The sequence below is a fragment of the Eriocheir sinensis genome, unplaced genomic scaffold (genome assembly GCF_024679095.1).
Source record: "Eriocheir sinensis breed Jianghai 21 unplaced genomic scaffold, ASM2467909v1 Scaffold50, whole genome shotgun sequence".
NCBI lineage: Eukaryota > Metazoa > Arthropoda > Malacostraca > Decapoda > Varunidae > Eriocheir > Eriocheir sinensis.
Window position 1 is genome coordinate 1,062,501 of NW_026111832.1, and position 7,500 is coordinate 1,070,000.

The 7,500-nt window shown below is 32.3% G+C and overlaps 1 long non-coding RNA gene across 12 annotated transcripts in view; it reads left to right on the forward strand.

The window, feature by feature from the left end:
* Positions 1-6,407, forward strand: part of LOC126992801 (uncharacterized) — a 7,012-nt gene extending 605 nt beyond the window's left edge. The window contains exons 2-3 of one of the 12 annotated variants that reach the window (XR_007747068.1): positions 1-3,127; positions 3,276-5,198. The exon at positions 1-3,127 is cut by the window's left edge and continues 28 nt beyond it. This is a non-coding gene — a long non-coding RNA (uncharacterized LOC126992801). Of the gene's footprint in view, positions 6,126-6,257 lie in introns of those variants that run through there. The other 11 variants (XR_007747071.1, XR_007747075.1, XR_007747067.1 and 8 more) reach the window with 11 other exon arrangements.
* Positions 6,408-7,500: the final 1,093 nt, after the last annotated feature.

Genomic DNA, 7,500 nt, shown 5'->3' on the forward strand with positions numbered 1-7,500 from the left:
GTGTGTGTGTGTGTGTGTGTGTGTGTGTACGTGTCTGTTTTAAAAGCTGCTTACAATATCTATTTTTTTTTTTAGTATTTTGCATTTTTGTTAAGTTACATGAATACACACACACACACACACACACACACACACACACACACACACACACACACAGACATTATAAGTCATTACAAGTTAATTAATACCCCAAAAATCACATCTAAATTACCTTGATGATATAGTTAAGAAAAAAATATCAACTTGTTTGCCAATAATAATAATAATAATAATAATAACAATGATTGATATATATATAATTACATTCGTTAAGAAAATCTAATATTCTATACTACATTGATTTACACACACACACACACACACACACACACACACACACACACATTTTCTTCCTCCTCTTTTAATGAATTTTCTTCTTTAATTTCTTTTCTTCCTTGCCTTCTAACACACACACACACACACACACACACACACACACACACACACACACACACATTTTCTTCCTCCACCTTTAATGAATTTTCTTCTTTAATTTCTTTTCTTCCTTGCCTTCTAACACACACACACACACACACACACACACACACACACACACATTTTCTTCCTCCTCTTTTAATGAATTTTCTTCTTTAATTTCTTTTCTTCCTTGCCTTCTAACACACACACACACACACACACACACACACACACACACACACACACGACAGATAGATAGATATACAGACCAACGGACGGACAATCAGTATTATATATTACAATTATTATTACAATTATTATTATTATTATTATTATTATTATTATTATTACAGACTTAACCATAGCAAGAGCAGTCATCATCATCATCATCATTATTATTATTATTACTATTATTATCATCGCTAATACAAAATACATCATCGGTAATATATTAACAAAAGCAACGTTCATCTATACAGTAATTATGAGTATTTATGTAAAAAAAAAAAAGCTTGCCGCAATTCTCAAAGCCTTAGAATGTATGTGTGTGTGTGTGTGTGTGTGTGTGTGTTGAATTTCGTATATACATCATCTATCTATCAGAGCGTGTGTGTATGTATGTGTGTGTGTGTGTGTGTGTGTGTGTGTGCTAGAATATATGTGTACTAACTGCCTATCTCTATTGGTATGTGTGTGTGTGTGTGTGTGTGTGTGTGTGTTTGGAACCAAGGAAGAAAAGGAATTATAGAAGGAAGAAAAAGGAAGAAAGGAGGAGGAGGAGGAGGAGGAAAGGAAAGGAAAGGAAAGGAAAGGAAAGGAAAGGAAAGTCTGTGTGTGTGTGTGTGTGTGTGTGTGTGTGTGTGCGTGTGTGTGCGTGTGTGTGCGTACAATCAACAAACTCACTATGTATGACTTATATAAACCTTCGTGTCAAGTATTTACAAGTGATGGGAATGAGATGTTTTTATGAATTTTTTAGGTTTTATTAAATTTAAATCAAAAAGAATTCCTCAGTGTTATGTTTTCTCTTTACTCGGATAGTCAGCGAACATTCCGAACGCAAGATTATTTTATTAGGAGGTTGAAGTTGAGAGATTTTTGTGCATCGGTGAGAAATTAAATCGGGTTCCCAAATACAAAATCAAATTAAATCGGGTTCCCAAAATTGTGTTCCCAAAATCGGGTTCCCAAAACTGTGTTCCAAAAATCGGGTTCCCGAATACAAAATCATATTAAATCGGGTTCCCAAATACAAATCAAATTAAATCGGGTTCACAAAATCAAATTCAAAATACAAATCAAATTAAATCGGGTTCCCAAAATCAAGTTCAAAATACAAAATCAAATTAAATCGGGTTCCCAAAATCGGGTTCCCAAATACAAACAAAAATTAAATCGGGTTCCCAAATACAAAATCAAGTTAAATCGGTCTCCAAAATCGGGTTCTCGGAATACAACAGAAACGCAACATCAAATTTCCACACAGAAAACTAGAACGAAAATCCGATATTATTTTTAACACACAAAAATTAGGTTCAACAACATTGCTTTTCTTTACTTGAATATCCAGCGGACTTTCCGATCACAAGGTTATTTTATTAGGAAGTTCAACGATGAAGTTTTTTTGTGCATCGGCAAGTTTTCGAAGAAGTGCTCGGAAGAAATTGAGAGATATGTGAGCGAGGCGGAATTACTATTATTATTATTATTATTATTATTATTATTATTATTATTGTTATTATTATTAGTGTTATTTCAGCTCATTATGTACTGTGTTTCTAAGGTATGTACAGCTTCTCTCTCTCTCTCTCTCTCTCTCTTACGATTTTCTTTCTCTTCTTCTCTGCCTTTCCTTTCCTTCCTTTCTTCATCTCTCTCTCTCTCTCTCTCTCTCTCTCTCTCTCTCTCTTTCCTTCCCTACCTTTCTTTCCCTTCCCGTTCTCTCTCTCTCTCTCTCTCTCTCTCTCTCTCTCTCTCTCTCTCTCTCTCTCTCTCTCTCTCTCTCTCGCTCGCTCACAGCCACAAACAAACAAACAAACAAACAAACAAACAATCAATTATCTTACAAATTAATAAAGGAACTGTATTAAGCTAAAAAAAAAATATCATTATTATTATTATTATTATTATTTCTAAGTCTATCTATTAATTAAGGACTATCTATTAGGCACCTTTTGAAACTCTTATAATACCCTATGTTTAGAAAGTATACAAAATGCTTTAGTAATATCTGTTTTTTTTAATTCAATAACAAATGCTTTTTTTTCCACTTTCTCACTTTTCTTATAAAATGTGAAGCTAATATTTTTTTTTATGAACTAAGTGGTAATATTTTTGCTTTGAATTTCTTAATATTATTTAATGTGTTAATATCTGGGTTTTTTTATTCAATAACAAATGCATTTTAATTTTCCTGTTTTTTTTCCCTTTTCTTATAAAATGTGAAGCTAATATTTTTTTATGAACTAAGTGGTAATATTTTTGCTTTGAATTTCTTAATATTATGTAATGTGTTAATATCTGTTTTTTTTAATTCAATAACAAATGCATTTTAATTTTCCTGTTTTTTTTCCCTTTTCTTATAAAATGTGAAGCTAATATTTTTTTTATGAACTCTGTGGTAATATTTTTGCTTTGAATTTCTTAATATTATATAATGTGTTAATATCTGGTTTTTTTTTATTCAATAACAAATGCATTTTAATTTTCCCGCTTTTTTCCCTTTTCTTATAAAATGTGAGGCTAATATTTTTTTTATGAACTATGTGGTAATATTTTTGCTTTGAATTTCTCAATATTATATGCTGTGTTAATATCAGTTTTTTTTAAATTCAATAACAAATGCATTTTAATTTTCCTGTTTTTTTCCCTTTTCTTATAAAATGTGAAGCTAATATATTTTTTTATGAACTATGTGGTAATATTTTTGCTTTCTTAATATTATAACACACACACACAAATAAGTTTTTTTTTAACAACAAATGCATTTTTTTGTAATTTCCTTAACAAAATGCAAAGGTATCTTACTGAACTAACTGTGAGGCTTCATTTCACAACACAAACACTCACAAAAAAATACAATATTAGAATCATTATTATTTCATTCAATAACAAATGCATGTTTTTTATGTCTATATATATTTTCCCATTCCTTACAAAAGCAAAACTATTTATAATGTTAAGCCAAACCAAAGCAACATTATATCATTAGTCATTTTCACCCAGTAACAAAAGCAGATATTTTTTTTATATATTTTCTCCTTTCCTTACAAAACACAAAGCACTTCACCTTCTTGAAATGCGATGGACTAGGACGATTTTTTTCTCTCTTATAGTCTTCCAAATATGTCGAGGGTGGTCTGGCGTACACTCCCGCGGTTCAAATTTCAGTGACCTCTCGTATTTTCCGCCAAACAATATCTTTTGACGTTTTTCTCTTTCACAAGCTTCAATGATTTTACTGTTATAGGCGAGAATGACTAAAATTCCTACATGGCAGACTCAGAAGGTTCTCGTATTTTCCGCCAAACAATATCTTTTGACGTTTTTCTCTTTCACAAGCTGCAATGATTTTACTGTTATAGGCGAGAATGACTAAAATTCCTACATGGCAGACTCAGAAGGTTCAAATATCAGTGACCTCTCGTATTTTCCGCCAAACGATATATCCTTTGACGTTTTTCTCTTTCACAAGCTGTAATGATTTTACTGTTATAGGCGAGAATGACTAAAATTCCTACATGGCAGACTCAGAAGGTTCTAATTTCAATGCCCTCTCGTACTTTCCGCCAAACGATATATCTTTTGACATACTTCTCTTTCACAAGCTTCAAATATCAGTGACCTCTCGTATTTTCCGCCAAACAATATCTTTTCACGTTTTTCTCTTTCACAAGCTTCAATGATTTTACTGTTATAGGCGAGAATGACTAAAATTCCTACATGGCAGACTCAGAAGGTTCTCGTATTTTCCGCCAAACAATATCTTTTGACGTTTTTCTCTTTCACAAGCTGCAATGATTTTACTGTTATAGGCGAGAATGACTAAAATTCCTACATGGCAGACTCAGAAGGTTCAAATATCAGTGACCTCTCGTATTTTCCGCCAAACGATATATCCTTTGACGTTTTTCTCTTTCACAAGCTGCAATGATTTTACTGTTATAGGCGAGAATGACTAAAATTCCTACATGGCAGACTCAGAAGGTTCTAATTTCAATGCCCTCTCGTACTTTCCGCCAAACGATATATCTTTTGACGTACTTCTCTTTCACAAGGTTCAAATTTCAGTGACCTCTCGTACTTTCCGCCAAACAATATATCTTTTGACGTATGTATTTCTCTTTCACAAGCTGCAACGATTTTACTGTTATAGGCGAGAATGACTAAAATTCCTACATGGCAGACTCAGAAGGTTCAAATTTCAGTGACCAATCGTATTTTCCGCCAAACGATATATCTTTTGACGTTTTTCTCTTTCACAAGCTTCAATGATTTTACTGTTATAGGCGAGAATGACTCAAATTCCTACATGGCAGACTCAGAAGGTTCTAATTTCAATGACCTCTCGTACTTTCCCCCAAACGATATATCTTTTGACGTTTTTCTCTTTCACAAGCTGCAATGATTTTACTGTCATAGGCGAGAATGACTAAAATTCCTACATGGCAGACTCAGAAGGTTCTAATTTCAATGCCCTCTCGTACTTTCCCCCAAACACTATATTTTTTGACGTATGTATTTCTCTTTCACAAGCTTCAAATTTCAGTGACCTCTCGTACTTTCCACCAACCAATATATCTTTTGACGTATTTCTCTTTCACAAGCTTCAATGATTTTACTGTTATAAGCGAGAATGACTAAAAATTTCTATGTGGCGGATTCTCAGAAGGGTCCCGTAGGCTCTCCCCCTCTGCTCTGCCACACAGCCCAACACCTATCTCTGCCTCTCATATGTAAGGTATTGCTAACACATGAGAGGAAAATATAGGTGTTTGGACTGTGTGGCGGAGGAGACGGGAATAAAGGACCATAATAAAAACACATTCAATATAACTCTTCAAATGTGAATATTACCCTTCAAATGTCTCCCCACAGCAATCAGAATTTATATAGATATTTATATAATACATTTTTACATAATAAGGACTTGCGGGAAGGAACGCCCGAACGGACTAGACAATTTGCTTTCCCTTTAATAAAAACACATTCAATATAACTCTTCCAATGTACCCCCACAGCAATCAAGTAGAATTTATATAGATATTTATATATTTTTACATAATAAGGACTCGTGGGAAGGAACGCCCGAACGGACTAGACAATTTGCTTTCCCCATAATACCAAACACATTCAATATAACTCTTCAAATGTCTCCCCACAGCAATCAAGTAGAATTTATATAGATATTTATATAATACATTTTTACATAATAAGAACTCGCGGGAAGGAACGCCCAGACTTGACAACTTGCTTTCCCCATAATACCAAACACATTCAATATAACTCTTCAAATGTCTCCCCACAGCAATCAAGTAGAATTTATATAATACATTTCTACATAATAAGGACTCGCGGGAAGGAACGCTCGACTAACTCAACAATTTGCTTTCCCTATAATACCAAACACATTCAATATAACTCTTCCAATGTACCCCCACAGCAATCAAGTAGAATTTATATAATACATTTTTACATAATAAGAACTCGCGGGAAGGAACGCCCAGACTCGACAACTTGCTTTCCCCATAATACCAAACACATTCATTATAACTCTTCCAATGTACCCCCACAGCAATCAGGTATTATTTATATAGATATTTATATAATACATTTTTACACAATAAGTGAAAAAAAATGGATTTCTAGAGAGCGATATCTTAAGACAAAAAATGGTATATATTATGAACAATTGCATTTTATCCTCCAAAATGCAATGTTGTGTGGACTAGGTATATATATTTATTTTCTGAGCAACGAAAGCGTGCCAAACATATATTTTTCTATATACAAATTTCACCCCAAAGTAAACCAATTCATAAACTCAAAACAGTAACATAACGCAATAATTTTTTTACGATATACTTCAGTAAACACAAAATGATTCAGTCCCGCACGACCGGCCGACACGGATATATTTTTTAGGTTTTATCCTGTGATGACCCAATATTGTGATGCCCCTCGGACATACAAAACGTAAACAAATGAAGGTGTAATCAGACTCCATTCAGCAACAAATGCGTTTCTCTTTTTTTCCTTTCTCGGTCTGCTAATAAAATGAGGCTAATTTTTTTTTTTTATGAGCTATGTGATAATATTTTTGCTTTGAATTTCTTACAATCATATGCTGTATCAATATCTTTTTTTTTTAATTTAATAACAAATGTGTTTCTTTTTTTTCTTTTCTCGGTTTGCTAATAAAATGAGGCTAATTTTTTTTTTTATGAGCTATGTGATAATATTTTTGCTTTGAATTTCTTACAATCATTTGCTGAATTAATCTTTTTTTTTAATTCAATAACAAATGCGTTTCTCTTTTTTGCTTTCTTGGTTTGCTGATAAAATGTGAGGCTATCTTTTTTTTATGAACTAAGTGGTAATATTTTTGCTTTGAATTTCTTACAATCATATGCTGTATCAATATCGTTTTTTTAATTCAATAACAAATGCATTTCTCTTTTTTTCCTTTCTTGGTTTGCTAATAAAATGTGAAGCTAATTCTTTTTTTTTTTATGAGCGATGTGGTAATATTTTTGCTTTGAATTTCTTACAATCATATGCTGATTTAATATAGTTTTTTTAATTCAATAACAAATGCGTTTCTCTTTTTTTTCCTTTCTCGGTCTGCTAATAAAATGAGGCTAATTTTTTTTTTATGAACTATGTGATAATACTTTTGCTTTGAATTTCTTACAATCATTTGCTGAATTAATCTTTTTTTTTAATTCAATAACAAATGCGTTTCTCTTTTTTGCTTTCTTGGTCTGCTAATAAAATGTGAGGCTATTTTTTTTTTATGAACTAAGTGGTAATATTTTTACTTTG